The sequence below is a fragment of the Vicugna pacos genome, unplaced genomic scaffold (assembly GCF_048564905.1).
Source record: "Vicugna pacos unplaced genomic scaffold, VicPac4 scaffold_20, whole genome shotgun sequence".
Classification (NCBI taxonomy): domain Eukaryota; kingdom Metazoa; phylum Chordata; class Mammalia; order Artiodactyla; family Camelidae; genus Vicugna; species Vicugna pacos.
The window spans coordinates 29,803,641-29,826,803 of record NW_027328741.1 but is presented as its reverse complement, the minus strand read 5'-3'; the positions used below and the strand labels follow the sequence as shown (position 1 = coordinate 29,826,803).

Genomic DNA, 23,163 nt, shown 5'->3' with positions numbered 1-23,163 from the left:
CCTGGACTTGGCCTCCTGCCTCCCTTGTGGGGCCTCCCACCCCAGAAGGAGTCCTTCTAGATCTAACTCACTACCTCCTCCACTGGACTTGGACTCACACTGAGCCACTGTCCACCTGCCCAACTCACCCAGAGTCAAGTCCAGACACTTGGGGGAGCCCCTCCACTCCAGAGCCCATGAACTTACTCAAATGGCCAGTCCTCAGCCTGCTCACATGCCTCACACTCCCCTCCTGCAGAAACCCTGTGACAGATCATGTCCACAGCACCCTGCTCCTCCGATCCTGACCCCAGGCTTTCCCATGGGGTGTGACCCCGCATAGGTTGCAGTCCCCTCCTCCAGTCTGGTGAGTAGAAACTACCTTTTCTTTTTTCTTTTGTTAATATATTTATTTTTTAATTTTTATTTTATTGAGTTATAGTCAGTTTGCATTGTTGTGTCAATTTCCAGCATAGAACATAATTTTGTCAATTGTGTTTACTCTTTCAAGAAACCATCTCTTGGCTTGATTTTTTCAAATGTTTCTTATATCTCTATTTTATTTATTTCCTCCCTGATCTTTATTATTTCCTTCTTTCTGCTTACTTTTGTTATTTTTGCCCTTCTTTTTCTAATTCTTTTAGGTGGTAAGTTTGATTGTTTATTGCAGTTGTTCCTCGTTTTTGAGGTAGACCTGATTCTCTCGCTATAAACTTCCCTCTAAGCACTGCCTTTTCTGGATCCCATAGGTTCTGTGTGGTTGTGTTTTCATCATCATTTGTCTCAACGTATTTTTTATTTCTTCTTTGATTTCACCATCCACCCATTTTTTTTTAAAGTAGTATGTTGTTTAACCTCCATACTGTCATTTATTTCTCCTTTATTTTTCTGTAGTTAATTTCTAGTTTCATGGTATTGTGGTCAGAAAAAGTTGCTTCAAATATTTTCTATCTTCTTCAAATTGTTAATGCTTCTTTTGTGCCAAAGTATATGATCTATCCTAGAAAATGTGGTATGTGCACTTGAGAAGAATGTATGTTCTATTTTAGGGAAATATAATGTTCTGAAAATATTACCCAAGAGAAATTGTTCTATTGTATCATTTAATTTCTATGTTGTCTTATTAATTTTATGTATGGAAGAGCTGTCCAGTGATGTTAATGGATTGTTAAAGTCTTCTACCGTGATTGTATTCTGATCAAATTTTCCCTTTTTATCTGTTAGTATTTTCTTTTTATCTGTTATATATTTAGGTGCTCCTATGTTGTGTTCACATATGTTAATGAGTGTAATATCTTCATCTATGACTCCTTTAATCATTATAAAATGTCCTTCTTAATCTTTCTTAATAATCTTTGTTTTAAAGTCTATTTTATTTGAAATCACTGTTGATATTACTGCTTTCTTGTGATTTCCATTTGTGTGGAATATCTTTTTCAATCCTCTCACTTTCAATCTATGTGTGTCCTTCTCCCTAACGTGGGTCACTTGTATACAGCGTATTGTAGATACATGCTTTATTATCCACTATGCACTCTATGTCCTTTGATTAAAGCATTTAGTCCATTGACATTTATAGTAATTATTAATAGAAATGTGTTTATCACAATTTGAACTTTGTTTTGCAGTTCATTTTGTATTTCCTCTTTGTTCCTTACTTTTTCTTTCTGTGGTTTGATAATTTTCATTTTTATTATCTTGGTGTCTTTTTAGTTTTGTGACTCTATTGTAACTTTTTGGCTTGTGGTTACCCTACTTTGTACATATATTAACCCATTACTATATCTGTTTGTTTTAAACAGATAATAATATAAGCTCAAACCCATCCTACCAAGAACAAAAAAGAGAGAGAGACAGAGAGAAAGAGAGAGAGAGAGAAACCTGCATATTTTCTTGCTCGCCTCTCCCACCCTTAATGATTTAGATGCCCTCTTTTATGATTTCATGTTTATTCTGTTGTAATTCATTGTAGCAATCACCTTTCCAATTATGGTTTTCTCCTTTCTGTAGCATCCTGCTTCTTTTCAATTTAGAGTAGGTCCTTCAATATTTCCTTTAGCATAGGTTTAGTGTTGCTAACTTCTTTTAGTTTTTGCTTCTCTGTGAAGTTCTTTATCTCTCCTTGTATTCTAAAGGATACCCTTGCTGGATAAAGTATCCTAGGCTGCATCATTTTTTCATTCAGGACTTTGAATATACCTTGCTTCTCCCTTCTGGCCTGTACTGTTTTTGTAGAGAAATCAGCTGAAAATCTTATGGGGGTTCCCTTGTATCTCATTCTTTGTTTTTCTCTTACTGCCTTTAGAATCATTTCCCATTCTCAACCCTGGTCATCCTGATTGTAATATGTCTTGGTGTGAGTCTGTTTGGGTCCTCCTTGTTTGGGACGCTCTGTGTTTCCTGTACTTGGATATCTGATTCCTTCTTTAGGTTTGGGAAGTTTTCAGTCATGATTTCTTCAAATATCTCTTCAATCTCCTTTGTTCTTTCTTCTCCTTCTGGGACCCCCATTATGAGTAGGTTGGCATGCTTTATGTTATTCCATAGGTCTCTTATATTGCTTTCATTGGTTTTTATTTGTTGTCTCTCAGCTGTTTTGTTGTCCTGTCTTCTAAGTCACATATTCATTCCTCTCAATTATCCAGCCTACATTTTACAGCCTTTACCTCAACTCTCCTCTCAGCAAATGAGTTTTCCAATTTTCCCTGGCTCTTCTTTAGAGTTTCAATTTCGTTATTTGACATATTCTCTGTCTCTATACACAATCTCTTTTAGTTTCTTCAGTACTTTGATCACTCCTTTTTTGAAATCATCTAGTAGACTATCAATGTCTATTTCATTGATTGTTCTTTCAGGGGGTTTATCTTGTTCTTTTAATTGAGACAGGTTGCTCTGCTTTTTTACCTTGCTTATATCTCTCTGGCACTATGGCTTATGGAGTATCAATTGTCTACTGTGGCCTTTTAAGAGTTTATTTATTTTTATAAAGTGGATGCAGAAATAAAACTAAGCACAAAGAAATTAGTTTTAAAAGCAGTATAATCAATAACAGAAGAACATATTGAAACAAGATAACAATTGAGTTGGGATGAATTTTTAAAATATTAAAGGAAGAAAAAATATTTGAGAACAGAGTATAATCACAACAGAAGAACAAAACAAGGATAAAAATGAAATTGGACAAATTGAAAGATAATAATAAAATTATTTTAAAAGAAAATTTTAAAAGGGATTAAAAATAGAAATATAAAAATTATTTAAGAAGTAACATTTAAAAAGTAAAAGAAAATGGAACAGAAAAGGAAAAGAGTATGTTCCCATGGAGATTGTGTGCCCTTAGTAATTTTATCAAGAAGTTCTTCTTAAATATGTGTGGTTACCAAGTCTTACTTCTGTGCCTTTTGTCTGTTATCCCTTTGGTTAATGATGTGGCCATTAACCTGTTAACCAGAGCCTACCCTGGCTATTGAATGGGGACTCCTCTTTGTTTTGTGGTTGTCAAAGCTCCTGCCCTTGCCTTGCTTCATGAACTCAGCTTGTTGTTTCCAGAGACCCTCTGGTCACACCCTTGGTCTGTGCTGCTCCCAGTGCCTGTAGGTAGACATGTCACTTCTCCTCCCAGTGCTGCATCTTGGTGCTGCACTCCTGCATGGTAGGTGGGCAGGTTGTGCCCCTTCCCAATGCCATGTCCAGGTGCAGCAGTCCTCCACAGTAGTTGGGTTGTTTGCTCCCCTATTCAGTGCTACTCCCCACACCACATCTGTTCCACACTCTGTGGGTGGGCTTGAGGCAAATGGCCACACCAGCCCTAGTCCCTGCTCTTTGCTAGAACTTTGCTCCTTGTTCATTTGTCTTAGAGGTGTGAGTTCGTAGAGGCACCAGGACAGAAACTTCCTATATGTCTGGGGATGTAAACAAGTCTCAGTCCCACCTATGAGGTTGCAGAACTGCCAGGTACATATTCAGGTTTCAACACCATGTCTGCCTGGGTGGGTATGATGGCTGTGGCTGAGACTCATCCCTCTTATTCTGAAAAATCACCAGTTATGTTGCCATGAGTCAGCAGAAACAAAGGATGAAACACCCCTTCCCCCAGGCAAGCCAGCAATATTGCTTTGCTTTATTTTTTTTCTTATTTTATGGGAGGCCCAGGCTGTTCTGATCTGTATACAATCCAAGCAGTTGTCCACAGCACACTGCAGTCCCCTAGGGTTACCTATGTACAGTCAACCAGAGTCTGCCTGGATCCAGCAGCCTGTCCCTTCCCTTCTCTGATTCACTTCTAGGTTTGGGGGTTGTTGACACACTTTGTGCCCATTTAACTTAATTCTGTCAGTCAAGGGTGGTTCTGTACACATCTGAGCCTCAGAGGTTCCCTGTCCATCCTGCTGACCTCTCCGTTGGAAAGAGGGAGACCCAATCAACCAGCACTATCCCTCCTTTGCTGCTCCCTCTTCAAAGGACCAACCCCAAGCCATTTTGCACTTTCTTCCTTCTTTTTTCCTTTTCTCCTACCAGATTGGTGGCACATTTTGCCTTTTGAAGATGGCAATGTTTTATCAAAGTTCAGCAGATGTCCTGAGTGGATGGGTGTGTCTGTGAATGTCAGTCTTGGTGAATTTATTGGAGAGGATAAGATACAAGCATCCTTCTACTCCACTATCTTGGCCTTTCTCCAAGAATATACACTCTTAATACTTTTGTCATAAGGTTATTTTTAACTATGGGTGGTTGCCAAGTCTTCCTTCCACGCCTTTTGCCTGTTATCCCCTTTGTTGGTGGTGTGGCTGGTGTTCTGGTGGCCTGAAACTGCCCTGGCTATTGAGCAGGAGCTCCTTTTTTTCCTGTGGTTGTCACACTCCTGCCCATATCCTGCTGTGAAAACCCCACTTGCTGGTTCCAGAGGCCGTCTAGTCGTGCCCCTGGTCTGTGTCCCAGCATCAGTAAATGGGTGGTCTGCACCCCCCACCAGATGCCTGGTCCCAGGACCACACTTGTGCAAGGTAGTTGGCAGGTAGCTCCCCTGCCGCATAGGTCCATGCTTTGTAGGTGGACTCAGAGGAAACAGCTGCACTAGCCCTCACCCCTGCTCTGTTCCAGAACACTGCTTCTTGTGCATTTGTCTTAGAAGAGCCAACTCAGAGAGGCATCGGTGTGTAATGGTCCCTTCTTCTTGGGACTGTAAACAAATCTCAGTCCCACCTATGAGGTTGTGGAGCCCCTAGGTAGGGATTCGGGTTTTGACCCCTCCTCTACCTGGGAACCATGCACCAGAAAATATGGTGGCTATGGCTGAGCCTTGACTCTCTTCTCCCAAGAAGTCTCCAATTATGGCACTGTGGGTCTGCGGACACAAAGGCTATGGCTACCCTTCCCCCCAGGGCACACCAGCAGTGTTTTCTGCCTTTTTTTTTTTTGTATTTTATGGGGGACCAAGGCTGTTCTGTATACTCTCCCAGCCATGGCACACAGAACATTGCAGTCCCCCAAGGTTTCCTCTGTAGAGTCAGCCCGAGTCCTCTGCTCAACTCAGGCAGCCTGTCCCATCCCACACCTGCTGGTTCGCGTCTAGGGCTGGGGATCGTTGGGACCCTTTGTGCCCCATTAACTTAGTTCTGTCAGTCAAAGTCTATTCTATACAGATCTGAGCCTCTGAGGTTCCATCTCCATCCTGCTGAACTGGCCATTGGAGTTGGAGAGACCCAGTGTATTAATGCTATTCCTCTTTTGCAGCTCCCTCCCCATTGGAATGGTCCAGAAGTATTTTCCTTTTTCTTCTTTTCTCCTGTTCTCCCACCAGATTTGTGGAAAATTTTATCTTTTGAAGAAGCCAATATTCTGTCAAAGTTCAGCAGGTGTTCTGGGTGGTGGGTGTGTCTGTTGATGTCACTCTTGGTGAATTTGTGGGAGAGGGTGAGCTCTGAGCATCTTTTTTACTCCACCATCTTTCCTCCTCCTTCACTCTTTTTCTTTTGATTGGAACATTTAGTCCATTGACATTATAGTAGCTATTTTATAGATGTGGGTTTATTGCCATTTTGAAATTTGTTTTCCAGTTGATTTTGGTAATTATTTGTTTCTTTCTTTTAATTATTTTTATTTTTGTGGTTTGATAAATTCCTTTTCTATTAGCTTGGTTTCTTTTTGGGTTTTATGACTCTATTATATACTTCTGATTTGTGGTTATCTTGTCATTCAAGTATGGTAACCCCTTACTTCATCTGTTTGGTTTTAGTTGATAGTCATGTGGGCTCAAGTGCATCCTAAAAAGAAAGAAGACAAAGAGAAAAAAGAAAAAAAAGAGAAAAAATATATATTCTCTTACTCTCCTCTTCCACCTTTCATGATTTTGCTATTCTCTCTTTCTTGTTTGCCTTCTTGTTTTCTTTATTGACTTACTGACTTATTTATATCCTCATGTTTTCCCTTGCAACTCACTGTATTTATCGCATTTCCAATTATGGTTTCTTAATTTCTATAGCTTCCTTTTTATTTTTTATTTAGATTAGAACTTTCAAATTGTTTTTTAGCATAGATTTAGTACTGCTGAATTCTTTTAGTTTTTGCTTGTCTGTGAAAATCTTTCTCCCTTTCTGTTCTAAAGGGTAGTCTTTCTATATAGAATATCCTAGTTTGCAGCCTTTTTCTTATTCAGGACTTTGAATACATCTTGCCACTCCCTTCTGGCCAGAAGATTTTAGGTAGTGAAATCTGCTGAATGCTTATGGGACTCCCTTGTAACAAACACTTTGTTTTTCTCTCACTGCCTTTAGAATATTTTATTTTATTTTAACCATTTTAACTATAATATGTCTTGGTGTAGGTCTGTTTGGTTTCTCCTTGTTTGGGACCCTGTGTGCCTCCTGTACTTGGATAATTCTTTCCTTCTTAAGGTTTGGAAAGTTTTCAGTCATGATTTCTTTAACTAACTTTTCAATCCCCCTTTCTCTTTCTTCTCCTTCTGGGACTCACCATTATGCATAGGCTGACACACTTTATATTATCTTGCTTTAATTGGTTTTTATTGACTTTTCTGTCTGCTGTTCTTTTTGGGTTATTTCTTTTATCTTGTCTCCTAAGCCATTTATTCATTCCTCTGCATTATCTAGTCTTCTTTTGATTGCCTGTAGTTGAATTTTCTATTTTTAACTAACTCTTCTTTATAGTTTAAATTTTCTTTTTAAAGTTTTCTGTCTCTATTGATAGTCTCTTTTATTTCTTTCAGTGAGTTGATCATTACCTTTTTGAAGTCTAGTAGACTATCAAAGTCTATTTTACTGATTGTTCTTTCAGAGGATTTCTCTTGTTCTTTTAATTAAAAGTGGTTCCTCAGCTTCTTTATTTTACTTACATTTCTCTGGCTCTATGTATTTCTTTTAGACCCGTTTCTGAGCTGTGATATGTAGTAGGCAGGGTTGGAGCAATTCAGTTGTGAAGAAGAATAGGCAGAAGATGTTCACTGGGGAGTTCTCTCTGTGGTGTTGCCTGTCACTTGTTATGCAGACTTACAAAGTACTATTTGTTGATGTTGGCTTTATCCCTGCCTTAGCTATGGGAATGTCAGCCACCTACTCTGGTGCCCCTCAGGTTCTGAGCCCCAGGAAACATCAGTGCAGATCCAGCAGTGTCAGTCCCTTGGACCTGCCTTAGCAAGTGTGCAGTCACACACATGAATTTGTGGTCCACTACAGGTTCAGCTCAAACCCTAATCCCGCACCCACATATGGAACCATACACCACCCTGTTATAAATACCCTCACTGGCCACCCTTCTTGAGTCAGAACTCCACTCACTGCCTGTAAGTCTCAGAGGTGTGGATCCACAAAGTGACCAGATACAGCAAATCCACCCTCTCTGCCTGGGGCTGTAAACAAATCTCATTCCTGCCTGTGAAGTTGCAATGGCACAGGGTATGGAGTCAACATTCAGCTCTGCCTTTGTGCAGCAGTGTTGGCTATCACCAAGCCCCATTTCTCTTCTCATGAGAACACACCAACAATGGAGCCAAGTGGAGAAAGTGACTTTGGCACAGCTGTGTTTCATTCCTCCCCCATTATACCAACATTGGTGCTTTTTTATGAGAGTTTCAGTCTGTTCTGTTCCACACACACACACACAGCCAGAGCTCACACTGCCCTCTAGTTTCCTGAGGCTGCCTCTCTGCAGTGTGACCCAGCCCTCTGCCTGGGCTCTTCACTGACTCCAGTAGCCAGTTCTGGCTCATCCCTGCTAGCTCATGTCTAGGGCTGGTCATCACAGGAATCCTCTGTGTCAGTTTTCCCCAGTTCTGCCTGCCATGCAGTTGCCACTGTCTCCTCCAAACCTTGGAAGCTCTGCTTCTTTCCTAGCTGATCTCCCAGCTAGAGAGGTTGTGTCCCAGTGTGAGTGTGCCTTTCTTCCTATGCTACTCTTTCCCTGCAGGATCAGTTCTGCACTGAATTTTTCTTTTCTCTTTTTATTCCTTACCATATTTTGTGAGAATCTTCCTGTATTTCAAAATAAGAGACACTCTACCAGAGTTCAGGAGGTTTCTGTGCAATTCAATGTTTTTGTAGATGTAATTCTTTGCGTATTTGTGGGAGAGGTCAAGCTGTGAGTCTGTCTACTCTGCCATTTTGGCTCCTTCAAATTTTAAAATAGGGCTAGGTCTTTCTTAATTACTCTTAACAAGCTGTTGTAGTTTTCAGCGTACATGTCTTGTAATTTTTCCTTGCCTTTATTGGATGCTGATTCAGAACATACACAACCTTCTGGAGAAACCTGTCCCACCCTGTCATTTACTGCCAAATAGCTGGCCTGTGTCTGAGTCACCAAAAGGTTTTGTTCTTTATCTGATTCTTAATTCTTTAGAATTTATCATTTTACTCTCATAAATGCTGATTGTACTTGTAACAAATATTTTAAAATAAAAATAATAAACTTTATTCTATAGATGAAATATGAATGAATCTCAAGTGACATATGCTTTTAATACCTTAGAATTAGTAAAGCAATATAGATACATTATAAACGCTTGAAATGTTGCCTAAAGGAAAAGTGCAGAGATTTGCAAATCCCACTCCCAGAAGTGACCGTCATTAATGGTTTGGTGAACATCTCTCAGTCTCTATCTCTCTCATTCTCTCTGCCTCTGTCTCTCACACACCACAAGCTTCATTTACATCTATGATGATTTGACACATATGTTGTCATAGAGATGGCAACTTGGATGTAGATGATGGATTAACAGGCATCCAAACTGAGGGCTTCCTTGACATCAGGTAAAGACCTAGCACTCATTTTTCCAGCTGCACAACAATCATTCCTCCATCTGAACCAGAACTGATGAATCCCACCCCCTCTCCATGAACATTAGTGTTGCTTCCATTTCTCTAGTAGTTTAAACAGGACTGTGATGAATATCCTTGAAAAGACATCTTTGAAAAATTGTGCAAGAATTTTAGTATGATCAACGGTAAGCATTAGCACTGCTCGAAAAGTGGTGCACTTGTGGAACTGTGATGCATCCTGCATACTGTTCTCCCAGAGAGGAGAGTCTGCTCACTCTTCCCTCCAGGGGATCTACTGTGGCCTCTGTCTCCTCATGTTGTCACTAGAGCTGGTTGTCACCAGGCTAAAGGCCTGCCAGTGTGATGTTGACCAATGCTGTCTCCGAAGTGTGAACATCTTCTTGCATTCTCACTTGAGAGGTCGAGCATCTCTAATATACACTGGCCACCTGCATTGCCTCTTGTTGGAATTGCATGTGTTTGTTCTGTTTCTGTTTAGAACACAGTGTTTCAAGATATTTTTGGACCACAGGGATGTGAAACCTTTCTCTGACTTTAGGTTATGAAAAATGATATTTCCATGTTGTGGTTTGTCTTTCATGGATTTTGATTATTATTATTTTTTTATTTTGTTAGGTTATGTTTTGCCACAGGAAGAGCTAAGCATCTCCCTCCTGGCTCTGGTTTCACACATAGAATAGCAGTGCCTATCTCGAGATTATGCACATAGTTACTAAAAATATTCATTTTGTATATCTCATATTTAATCCACCTGGATTTCCCTTTGAAATAACCAAAATGCTACTTCAAGTAAAAAAAAAAAACACCAATCCCTTGTTAAAATATGAGAGCAGACACAAACAGCCACCTTTTGTATGATTTCATTGATAGGGAACATCCAGTGTAGGGAAAGACACACCGAGAGAAAGAGGATTAGGGCTTGTCAGGGGTTGGGGGAGGGAGAAAAGAGAATGTGTGCTTTGGATACGGGTTTTTATTTTGAGGAAAGAAACAGTTTGAAACTAGACAGTGATGATGGTTACACAGCATTGTGAATGCACTTAATGCTCCTGAATTGCACAATTTAAAATGGAAAAACATCTAAATTTTATTATGGTAAACTTAAAACATAAAAATAGATGGTACTCTAAATGACATGAAAGAAAACAACGAAATGACAGAAAAAAGAAACAAAAATGATGCCAGGAGAAGGGAAGTAAATTTCGGGTCTGAGAGTGGGTTGATTCTTAGAATTAGATGACAGTGTTGGTGGTTGCAGAGACATCTCAGCCCATAGGGGTGGTGATGCCTGAATTGGCTCTGGGTCTCATAGAAGTATGTGTGTAGGTGCAGGGGGAGCTACAAAATCAGGCTCAGGGTCTCCCTGCAGGACTGGTAATGTAACCTGGTTCTAGGTCTCCTGTAGGGCTAGTCTTACAGTCTGCAAAGCTGGTGGGATGTGACACAGTCCTGTGTGTTTTGCAGGTGCAGGCTCGGGTTCCCCAGCAGGGTTGTTAGAATGGGACCCAGTCCTGGGTCTCCTGCAGGAGCCAGCTCAGGATCTCATGCAAGACCAGGCTCAGGGTATCCTTGTAAGGCTTGTGGAATGAGACCCCATCATTTTTCTCCTGCAGCAGCAGATTCAGGGTGTCCCTGCAAGGTTTTGCAATTTCACCCTGCTCTATAACTCCTGCAGGAGCAGGCTTGGACTGTCCCTGCTGGGTTGTTGGAATATGACCCATCTCTGATTCTCTTTCAGAAGCAGGCTCAGGGTCCCCCTACAGGGCTTGTCGATTTTGTTCCAGTCTTAGGTCCTTTGCAGGTACAGGACTGGGGTCTCCCTTCAGGGCTGGTGAAATGTGACTCAGCTGTTGGTCTCTTGCAGAAACAGGCAGAATTTCTCCCTGCAAGCCTTGTGGAATGAGACCCAGTGCTGGGTCTCCTACAGGAGCATGCTCGGGGTCTACATGCAGGGCTAGTGGAATTGGACCTGGCTAATGGTGTCCCTGCAGTGCTGCTGGAATTGTTCCAATTCTTGGGTGTCTTGAAGGTGTAGGCTCTAAGTCTCCCTGCATTGCTAGTGAAATGTGACCCAGTTGTGGTTCTCCTGAAGGGACAGTCTCAGGGTTTCCCTGCAGGGCTGGTGGATGGGACATAGTCCTGGGTCTCCTGGAGGAGCAGGCTCATGTTGCAACATGACCAATCTCAGGTTCTCCTGCAGGAGTAGGCTCGGGGCCTTCCTGCAGGGCTTGTGGAATTGGACATGGCTCATGGTCTCCCTGCAGTGCCATTGGAATTGGTCCAATTCTTGGGTCTTTTGAAGGTGTAGATTGCAGGCTGATAAATTACCTGAAGGGCTGGTGGAATGTGACATGGCTCTTAGTCTAATGCTAGAGCTGATTCAGGGTCTTTCCACAGGGTTGGTAGAATTGGTCCCAGGCCTGGGTCTCCTGCATGTGCAGGCTTTGGTATCCCTGTAGGGCTTGTGGAATGTGACTGGGTTTCTGTTTCCTGCAGAGGCAGGCTCAGAATCTCCTTGCAGTGTTGCTGGAATGGCACATGGTTCTGAGTTTCCTGCAACAGCAGGCTTATGTCCTTCCTGCATGGCTAGTTGAATATGACTCAGACCTTGGTCACTTGCAGGAGCAGGCTAGTTTTCTCACTGCTGGGATGGTGGAATCAGACCCTGTCCTGAGTCTTCTGCAGAAGCAGCTCCAGGTCTTCCTGCAGGGCTGTTGGAACATGACCCATCACTGGTTCTGCTTCAGGAGTAGGCACAGAGTCTCCTTGCAAGGATAGTGTAATTGGACCCAGCTCAGGGGTCACTACAGGGCTGATGAAATGTGTCCTGGCTCTGTGGTTCCTGAAAGTGTAGATTCTGTGTCTCCCTTCAGGGTTGGTTTAGTGGGACCCATTCCTGGGTCTCCTGTAGTAGTAGGCTCAGAGTCTCCCTGCAGGGCTGGTGGAATGGGCCCCTTCTCTAGGTCACCTGCCAGAACAGATTTGGACTCTGCCTTCAGGCTGGTGGAATTGGGCCTGTTCTTGCATCTCCTGCAGGAGCAGGCCTTGGTTCTTCCTGGAAGAATACTGTAATATGACCCATCTCTGGTTCTCTTGCAGGAGAAGCTCATGGTCTCCCTAGAAGGTTAGCATAATTTGTCCCATTCCTTGGTCCAAGGCTCAGGGTATCCCTGCAAGGTTGGTGACATGGGACCTAGTCCTGTGTCTCCTGCAGTAGCAGGTTCTGTTCTGTTTGCAGGGCTGGTGGAATGTGACTCTACCCTGTGGTTCTTTTGCAGATGCAGGCTCAGGGACCCCACCAGAACTGATGGCTCTTAGTCTCCTATGGGAGCAGGTGAGGGATTCCCTGGAGAGCTGTTGGAATTGGTCCCAGTCCTGGGTCTCTTACAGTTGCAGGCTCAGTGTCTCCCTGGAGGGTTTGTGGAATATGACTTGGCTGTGGGTATGCTGCAGGAGCAAGCTCAGTGTTTCCATGCAGGGTTGGTGGAATGGGATCTAGTTCTGGCTCTCCTGCAGGAGGAGGCTGGGGTTCTCCCTGGAGAGGCTGATGGAATTGGACTGGGATGTCTGTCTCCTGCAGGAGCAAGCCTATGGATTTCCTGCAGAGCTGGTAGAATGTCACACAACTCTTGTTCTTCTGCAAGAGCTGGCTCATATTCTCTGTGAATGGCTTGGTCTCCCCCAGGAGCAGGTTTGTAGTCTCACTACAGGGCTGGTGTTATGTGACCCGCACTGTGTTTTCTGCAGATGCAGTCTTAGTGTTTGACTGCAGGTTTGGTGGAATGGGACTAAGTTCTGGGTTTCCTGGAGTAGCAGGCTCACGGTCTCCCTTCTGGGGTATTGGAATGTGACCCAGTCATGTGTTTCCTGCCGAAGTGGCCTCAGGATATCCCTGCAGGGCTGTTGGAATTGTACCTCACTGTGTATCACCTGCAGGATCAGGTTTGTGCTCTCCCAGCAAGGCTGGCGTATTTGGACCTATTCCTGGGTCTCCTGCAGAAGCAGGATTTCAGTCTTCCTGCAGGGCTTCTGGAATATGACATATCTCTAATTTTCCTGCAGGATCAGGCTTGTGGGTCACCCAGCAAGGCTAGTGGAATTGGACCCACTTCAAGGTCTTAGTGCATGATTGATGGAATGGGACCCAGTCCTGGGTCTCCTGCAGGAATTGGCTCAGAGTCTTCCTGCAGGCCTGGTGAAATTGGACCAATTCCTGAGTCTCCTGCAGGAGGAGGCCCTGCATCTTCCTGGAGGGATGGTGGAATATGACAGAGATCTGTTTCTCCTGCAGGAACAGGCTCAAGGTCTCCCTACAAGGCTAGTGTAATTGGACACATTCCTGGATCCATTGCAAGTGAAGGCATGATGGTCTTCCTACACAGCTGGTGGAATGTGATTCGGCTCTGAGTCTCCTGCAGGAGTAGGCTTAGGGTCTCCTTGAAAGATTGGTGAAATGGGACACAGTGCTGTCTCTCCTGCAGTAGCAGGCTCAGGTTCTCCCTACAGTATTGGTAAAATTGGACCTGGCTCTAATTCTCCTGCAGTAGCAGACTGAGGTTATACCTGCATGGCTGGTTGAGTGTGAAGGAACAGCAAGTCTTAATACATTGGCCCACTCCTGGGAAAAGGATAAACAGGGCTTGGTGCATGGTCTCTTGTATTGTCTGAAAAAGCCCCTTGAGATGTGTTGATTCTGATGACCTCTTCCAAGAACTTGAACACTTAGAATCTCTGCCCATTCATCTTATTTAGACTGAAGGAATCTGCCTTTCATCAGTTCTTGGAATAGAGATCAACACAAAAGGAAAGAGGGAAGAAAAAATTACCAATCTATCTGTTGCGAAATCAGCTGAAGACATTAAAAAGTTCTCTTGCAATGCACTTGTTTCTATTTTGGTGCAATTAGAATCATTTCCTTATTATCAATTTTGGCCATTTAAATTAGAATACATATTGTTCTAGGCCTACTGGGGTTCATTATGCTTGGACGCTCTGTGCTTGCTGTGTTGAGATAGCCGGTTCTATATTTGGTTTAAGAAAATTTCAGTCTGATTTCTTCAAATACCTTTTCAAACCATTTGTCTTTATTCTTTTCCATGTGGGATCCCTATGAGTCATACACTGGTATGTTTTCTCTTATCCCAGGTTTCAGTTGCATTGCTTGCATTGGTTTTCACTAGCTTTTCTATGTCGTGTTCTGACTGAGTGATTGCGATTATCCTGTTTTCTAAGTCATTTATTTGTTCCTGTGCATTATCTAGTCCGATTTGGACTGTCTTTAGCTTAGCTATTCTCACCATTGAGTTTTCTGATTATATTTGGCTCATCTAAAGTGTTTCTCTTTCCATTTATACTAGCCTGCATTTGTATTCATAGACTCAAGATTTCCTTCAGTGTTTTTATGTCCTCCCTTTTCAAGTCATGTTCTAGTAAATTTTGGGGGTCTAATACATTGGATGTTCTTTCAGGAGACTCCTGTCTTTTGAAAATTTGGAATAGTTCTTTTAACTTTATTATATCTCTCTATCGCTATGGGTTAAGGATTATCAGTTATCTATTATAGACTTGAACGGCTTTTGTAAGTGAAATCATTTCTGTGCACATTTAGTTTTAATGCTGTGAGGATTGTTTTTGGTATGTAATGATGCCATGCATTCCTTCTGTGTCTGTTGCCTGTTATATCTATGATTGCTACTGCGGTTTTTGTTGTGGTGAATATAACCTATTCTAGTAAAGTTAGCAGAGTGTCATTTTGGTTAAATGTTTATCATAGCTCTGACAGTGCTGGGACTACTAATTTTTGCTGGAATAGAGGTTTCCAAATGGTTTCTGGGCTGCAGGCTGGATATGTGGAGAGGGAATTGTTCCAATACACACTCATGAAAGTGCATTCGTCCTTACTTTTGCCACGGAAAAGTCAAAATTTTATAACGGGTTCCCTCAGGTTCTCTGCAAACAAAAACAAAAGTGGAAACAAATCTAATGATGTCACGCAATAGAACCTGCTGAAACAATCCTGCAGTGCCACAATTGGGTCCTTAGTGTAGTACTGGGTCAGCACCACAACTATAGTTGCATTAGCATGTGGTAGGCAAGGTTGATGGAAAGGCTTCAAATTCTCCTATTTTTCAGCAGATCTCTGCTCCAAGAACTTTTGTCAATAAGGCATGGGAACTCAAAGGCAAGCATGGAGCATTTCAAAAACCTCTGCTTTGGACAATAAGAAATTTCAATCCTGCCTATGAAAGTTGCAGATCTTTTGGCTATAGAATCTTATTTCAACACTAAATTGCCCTGGATTCTAGAAACCAGATAAAGATGGCTCTGATTGAGACCATTTCTCCTTTATGGAGAAAATGAGCAATTATACTGTGGATGTGAAAAGGCTGTGACTAAGGCCCTGAGTTACTAAGCTAATCCACAACACATATGCCAGCAGATTTAATATTAAGAGAGGACCCAGGCAGATCTGTTCTCTAGATAGTACCAACCACAGCCCAAAACAATCTCCAAACCCCTGGGAATAAATTTGTGACATCAGCCACACCCCTAACACACAGATTCCACAGGCACTCCTAGCTCAAAATTGGCAGATGGAGTCTTGGTCTGGGAATCAATTGCAGAGAAATTTTGTGATTATTGCTTTCAGTTATGTCAATCAAACGTCCACTATGCACTGTTTTAACCCTCAGCACATCGTCTTCCATCTTAAATGACCTGTCCACTTTAGAGTGTGCATCCCAGTAAAACACAGTTTCCCCTTTACTGCTCCTTCACCAAAGGTCAGGTCCTGCACTGATTTCCATTCTCTACTTTGCCTTCTACTCTTTCCAGGTTATGTGAGAATTCTTTCTGACTTTTGAAGTACAAGATGTTTGGCCATTATTCAGCAGGGATCCTGAGCCAAGGGCCAGGAGAGTGGATGTTTATCTTGCTGTATATATGGGAGAGAGTGAGTGAAGTTTGCACTGGTACTCTGCCAGTTTGGCATAGATAAATTAAGACAATTTAGACATAACTCACAGACACTTGATCCTTGTTTAAATATTTTTCTCTATATCAATGATGGAAGGATGTGTTCGAAGATTCCACGTCTGACAATGTGTATGTACCTCCATTGCAGACTTTCAAATAGTTAGCAGAATTGAATTACATATTATGGGAAGTGTATCAAAATAAAGATATTTTAGAAATATATTAAATCTAACTACAAGACACAGTTGCCATATTTAGGTTTTAGCTTGAAATACCCAAATAAGAAAAATACACAGAAAATAAAAATTAGCAGCCAAAAGTCATGAAGGAGGCAGGTCAACACTTTTCTCTTGGTGCTTCCAACACTAAGAAAAACAATGAAATAATTCTTAGAATCATTAACAACCACAACCATGGGTTTCCATTGTTCATGTGGTGCCCTTTCCTAATAATGGCACATACTGGTCAATGTTGGTGATTCAAGGGGCAACATTACTATTTAGGAAAGCACAAAGAAACCCAAACAATGAATTTTTATATAGGCTTGGTTTCAATAGCACTTAGAGACATTATAGATATGAGAACACTGCAACAGTTTTGCTAGGCTATTGAGAATCATGTGCTCTTCTATGAAAGATGAGAATGTTTAATCATCCAATTATGTTGAGAAACACAATTAAACCTGACAAATATGGCAACCACATATTTGCACCCGGTACTTGACTGAAGGGAAAAGATGGTCCACAAAAAATGTGTCACTACATATCTATGCCAACAATTACACTTCATTTCAATAACAGAATTATAATAGTTACAAATACTGTATTGAAAAACTGAGGATAAATAAATATTCAAATTCAGGCAAAGAATCCACTCACTTACAAAACACCCTTCACACCAAAGTAGATATAACCCCAGCATGATCTGAATCTGGGGGAAGGTCATCATTTCACAGTGTGAGCTAAGAATTCAAACCAACCTATTTTGGTCGAGAGTAGTTGACCATGGATGAGTTCACTGTTGTACAAAGAAAGTGAAGGTGGAGGAACTCTGAATCTAGGAGGGTCTTCCTGTGCTTCTACTGGCTTCAATGCAGTTCAAGGGATGATTCTCTGAAATGTATAACTGAGTGAAGGGGAGGGAAAAGCAAGTGCTTGAGAGCAAGGCACAACCCTGGGAAAAGGCTTAGCAGGGCTTGGTGCTTGGTCGTCTGGGTGGTTTGTAAATGCCCCGTGGAACGTTTGGAATTTCAAGACATCTTCGAAGAACATGACAGCTTCTATCATTTCTACCTTCTCTTATGATTTGGATGGAAGAAATCTTGGACCCGTAATTGGAGCAGAGAATTAAGTACCTTCCTCAAGTGCACATTCACATTCAACATGTTACTGACAGTATCAACGAGGCTCAATATGTCCATGAATGTCTTCCAAGCTTGGTATTCTCTACAGCTGTCTCCATGCCAGTATTATTCATTGTAGCACAACAAATCACATCAATGAGATCGCATCTCTCCTCAATCCGTGCAGCCAGCTTTTCGGCCAGATTCACTTCGTGTCTCCTATAAAGTCAAATTCAAAAGGATTGGGCAAATCTGAAAGTACCTCGGAGAATCAGCAGTGAGGTGATGACAGGCATTTCTTCCACTGTCTGCTCTGAAAGGTTCTGGAAACTGACCCGTGACACAGGCCATTGGGCAGCAGCAGTATCTCGAACTTACACAGCTTCCCGGAACAAGGACTTAAGCCAAGCTCCACTGAGGGAGGCAGCTCCTCCATCACACTGATCCACCCACAGAACTCTGCCCGGTTACCTAGGATCCACCAGCCACAACAAGCCTCGCAGTACACAACAACATTCCACCTGGAATCCAACAGGTAGCTGCCATCCCCAAAGGCTGCTGCATCTTGTCAGTGTTGGGGGAGGGGCTGAATCCGACGAGAGGTTCCTAAGGTAAATGTGATTCTACCCACTAGCGTCCCATGGGCCTTTCTTCTTCCCTCTTTACTTTGGTTCAGATCTGTATGCACAGTACCAACGGAGGGAAGTGTGTCCATTTTCAGTTGATGGTTTCACACGTCTTTAAACTTTCTAACAGTTCACAGCACACAGAGACCCAATAAAGGAAACGTATGTTCCTGTAATATCCGTACATCAGGAATACATATGCGTCGCCTGAATTCTGCTGAAACACCCGCACTCTCAGGACATGGATCCATTTGTTTCATGGGGGCTGAAATTCCAAGAAATGAAACCAACCCCAATGTGCACTTTACTGTTTGTCTCTTTTGCTCTTAGTACACTTTGGCAGATCTACGTGCCTTTGTTATAGGCTTCTTACATTTCTTCTCTACATAGCGTAGAATATGGCATTCCTTCATACTGTCGGAAGACATACAAGTCTACATCACGGACTAGGAATCCATTTGATTCCAAATCGGCATTTGGGTTAGGTCACGATATGCTCTTATGAATCAATATTTACGAATATGAATGCACGCCTCTGATTTCCGAATACAATTATGCTGAGTACATGCAAGCCGCAAAACTGGGTCGATGAGTGCTGAATGATCCTTGATATCACCTTGAGTATTTACTTTTGAATAATCATGGTTCCCTTGGTAAATGTCAGCCAACCGTACAATTTTGGTGCTTGTTTGTTGGTTTGATTCTTTGTTGGTCTACATCCCGTTAGTTTTGCAAACACATCAGGCCATGAATTTCTCCGTTCGCTTCAAACAGAGAGTTCAATAAGCTGATTCACTTAAGAGAGTGCTTCCAATCACCTATGATTTCCTGCTTCCCTCTCCCATCTTTAGCGTTTTGATGTCCTCCTTGCCTTCTTCTTGTTTCTTCTTTGCCACTCATGCTCTTCTTGCATTTCCAATAATGGTTTTCTTCTTTCCATTTCATCTTGCTGCTTTTCTATTCAGGGGAGTATTCTCAACCTTCTTTTTAGAAGAAGTATTGAACTGCTGAATTCTTTTAAGATTTGCCGGTCTGTGGAATTCTCTAGTTCTGCCGATATTAGAAATGGGGTCATGTGGCATAGGCTACCCTTGATGGCAACATTTTCCCATTCAGGATGTGATCTATGTCCTGGCACTCCTCCCTGTCCTGCAATATTGCTGCCGAGATATCAGCTGAAACCCCTCTGGAGGTTCTCTTGTGACCATGTTGTTTCCTCCAGGTGCATTTTAAAGCACTGGGACGCTCATGAACATTGTTGATTTGAATCATACAGCTGCTGGTAGGTCTATTGGGATTCAACCTCCATTGGACACTGTGTACTTCCTGAATACGAATAGATGATTCTTTTTTGGCTTTCAGCAAGTTTCGGTCTGATTTTCCTACAGATAACTTTTTAGACATTTTTTGTTTCTTTATCTCTTGCTTTTCCATCTGGGACACTTATGAATCATAGTTTTTCATGCCTTGTCTTACCCCACGATTCAACAGCAATGTTTTCATTGGTTTGCACTTGCTTTTCTATGTCTGCTTCTAACCGAGGGATTTCTGTTCCCCTGTATTCACAGTCATTCACGCTTCCCTCTGCATTATCTAGTCTGCTTAGGACTGAATTTTATCCCTGATATTAACTCATCCATTGAGTTTTCTGAAATTATTTGGCTCGTCTTTAGACTTTCCCATCCCCTTCTCTGGTACTCTGTCTTTTGTGATTCTGAGACATTGTTGCTCTTAGTGATTGCCTCACCTCCATTTTCAATACATGATCTGGTAGCGTTTTGCAGTCTAGATGTTTGAAAGCATGTCTTTTGGGCCTTCAATCTCTTTGGAACTGAAAATGGAACTTCATGTTTCTTTTACAGTACTTCTTCATCTCTACTGTTCAGATAAAATCAGGAATCTAATGTAGACTTCTAGGGCTTTGTAAAGGGAAAATTTTAGACCCTCGTCTCTACACAATTCCATGGGATTACTGTGATGACAGTTTCTCCTAGACGTTGATGCCATGTCATGTTCCTGTGTGTGTTGTCTGGTATATCTACAATTGCTGGTGTTGCATTTGTTGTGATGAACATCCCATACTATTTCGATTAGCATAACTTCATTTCGATTACGCATATCTCACAATTCTGAAAGTGCGCAGGACACTTCCTCTTGTGGAAATGAGGCTTCTAAAGGTTCTCAGCTCTGCATTCTGCTCTATGTCATTTTGGAGTGTTTAAAAAAAAGCAAACTGAGAGTGCGCTTGTGCTTTGTAGTGCCACGGGAATGTCCCAATGAAAGCAGTTCTTCCCAGAGCTTCTCTGTCTACTGAAACACCAGTGGAAGCTCATCCATGGATGTCACACATCAGGGCCTGCTGGAATGATCCCGCAGACCTACCTTGGTGTCCTCGGTGCCGTACCGTGCCGGTGCCATCCAAAATGTAGCATCCGCTTTTGGGAGATAGTGCTGAAGGAAATGCTTCCTCTTCTCACGCTGTGGACTTGGACCACTCTTCCTTGGCCTCTCATCCTTGTGGCACGGGTGCACGAAGGCAACCACAGAGCTGTTGTGCATCCTGTGCCTCAAACCAAACCATAATCCCAGCCCAGGTTATGAATGTAGCAGATCCTAAGGCTTTTCATTCTGATTTCAAACCCAAGGCCCCCTGGATCCCTCAGACCAGATGCACGATAGCTCTGATTCAGCCCCACACGTGCTCTATTGGCAAGATGCCCAATTGGTCCCTGGTCCTGCAGATGCACTGGGTGTGGCCATGGGACATATCGGTAATCTCAACCGCGCGACCAGTGTGGTTGCTTTATCATTGGTACACAGTTCGGTTTGCTCTCTTGATTCGACCCACCACATCCCACAACGCACTCCAGATCCCTGAGACTCAGCGTGTGCCATCATCCGTAGCCCTATCCCTCACTCACCGTTGCCTCTGCTACCTCAAATTTGGCAGCTCGGATCTTGGTCTCAGAATCAACTGTGGGGATATTTTGCGCTGGATTCTTTGAGTTCTGTCAGCCAAGCATCTGCTGTGCACTCTTGTAAATCTCAGCACATCACCTTCAATCCCATGTCTCCTGTCCGCTTGAGAGTGTGCGTCCAAGGTAAACAGAGTTTCACCCTTGTTGCTCCATCACCAGGGGTCAGACCCTGCACTGGTTTCCATTCCCTGCTTTGCCTTCTCCTGCTTCCAGGTGTCCCGAGGCCTCATCCTGTCTTTGGAAGTAACAGGCCTCTCTTCGGCAAGTGTCCTGTGCCAAGGGCTGGGTGAGTGGATGTTTCCATTGCTCTGTACATGGGAGCGAGTGAGTGCAGGTTGCACTTCTTCTCTGCCAACTGGGCATCGATGAATCAACACTATCCAGATACATTTCACAGAAATGTGATATTTGCTTAGCTCTTTGTTTCTATACAGCCTTGGTGGGAGGGATTGTCCGAAGACACCTGTTTTGACAGTGTGTTGATATCTCATTTGCAGTCTTTAAGAAGTTTAACAGAATTCATTTACATGTTTTGGGAGTATACGAAAATGAAGTTATTTTTTGAAACACACTGTATCGACCTAGAAGCCAGACTTGTCAATTTTGGTAACATTTTGTCAGCTCTACGGAAAACCTAGACAGAAAGAATGCAAACTTCCAGTCCAAACTGTTAAAGGGGTCATGTCAGCTCTTTACGGTTGAAGCCTCCGAAACCAACAGGAACCATGAAATAACTATTGGAAACATGAAATAACCCCCAACCTTGGATACACTTGTGCATGTGGTGCCCTTTGCTCCCAGTGACACCTACTGGCCAATGTTGGCATTTCAAGGGGTAACATCCCTCTCTAGGAAAATACAAGAGGAAACAAACCAAATATATACATTGAGGTTTGAATCCAAAAGCACCTAGAGGCATTATAGCTAGGACAACCCTGCTGCAGTTATGCTAGTCTATTGAGAACCAGGTGTTCTTCTATCAGTGATGAGAACGATTAATCATCCGATCATGTTGGGTAAAGCCATTTAACGCAACCAAGTCTGCACCCCCATGATATAGTGCCCCCGGGGGCTTGACTCAATTGAAAGACGATCCACAGAAGCTGTGTCTTTAATGTCATTGGCGACTTTGACAGTACAGTTCACTTTCTGACATGTACTATTTACCTATACTGTCTTGAAAAACTGAGGCCTAATACAGATTCAAGTTCAGTCAAAGATTCCCCTCACTTACCACACTCCCTTCACCCCAGGGAAGACATAAACACAACATTTGCTGAATCTAGCGGAAGGCCATCGTTTCTAGGTGTGAGCTAAGTATTCAATTCCTATCGATTTCAGCCGAGACTATTTGACCTTTAAGGAGTTCACTGTTGTTCACAGAGTGTGAAGCTGGAGGAAGTCTGATTCTAGGAGGGGCTTGCTCTTCTCATAATGGCTTCATTGCAGCTCAGGTACTGATCCTTCAAAATGGATGCCTGAGTGGAGGGGAGGGAAGGGCAAGTGCTTGCTAGCTAGGCCCAAACCTGGGAAAAGGCTTACCTGGGCTTGGTGAATTCTGGTCTGAATGGCTTGGGAATGCCCCTTGGGACGTGTGGATTCTCACGACCTCTTCCAAGAACAGGAGCGTTTTGATCATCTCTGCCATCTCTTCTCTTGCAGATGTCAGGGACCTTGGACCCGTTCTTGGAGAAGGGAATTGAGGAACTTCCTCAAGTCCACGTTGGCACTCCATATGTTTCTGCCAGTATCAGCGAGGATCAATAGGTCTCATGAATGTCTTTTGAGCCTGGTATCCTCTACAGCTGTCTCCACGCCAGTATTCTCCATTGTAGCAGAACATCTCTCATCCATGTGTTCGCATCTCTCCTCAATCCGTGCAGCCAGCTTTTCGCCCAGCTTCTCTTCGTGTCTCCCCTAAAGTCGACTTCACCAGGACTGGGCAAGTCTGAGAGTACCTCGGAGCCTCACCA

At 42.8% G+C, this 23,163-nt stretch overlaps 1 long non-coding RNA gene across 1 annotated transcript in view; it reads left to right on the top strand.

The window, feature by feature from the left end:
• The window catches only part of LOC140694189 (uncharacterized), a 30,822-nt gene extending 8,178 nt beyond the window's left edge, over nucleotides 1-22,644 (top strand). The window contains exons 3-4 of the long non-coding RNA XR_012069930.1: nucleotides 239-346; nucleotides 22,532-22,644. This is a non-coding gene — a long non-coding RNA (uncharacterized lncRNA). The remainder of the gene's footprint in view (nucleotides 1-238; nucleotides 347-22,531) is intronic.
• The last annotated feature ends 519 nt before the right edge of the window (nucleotides 22,645-23,163 follow it).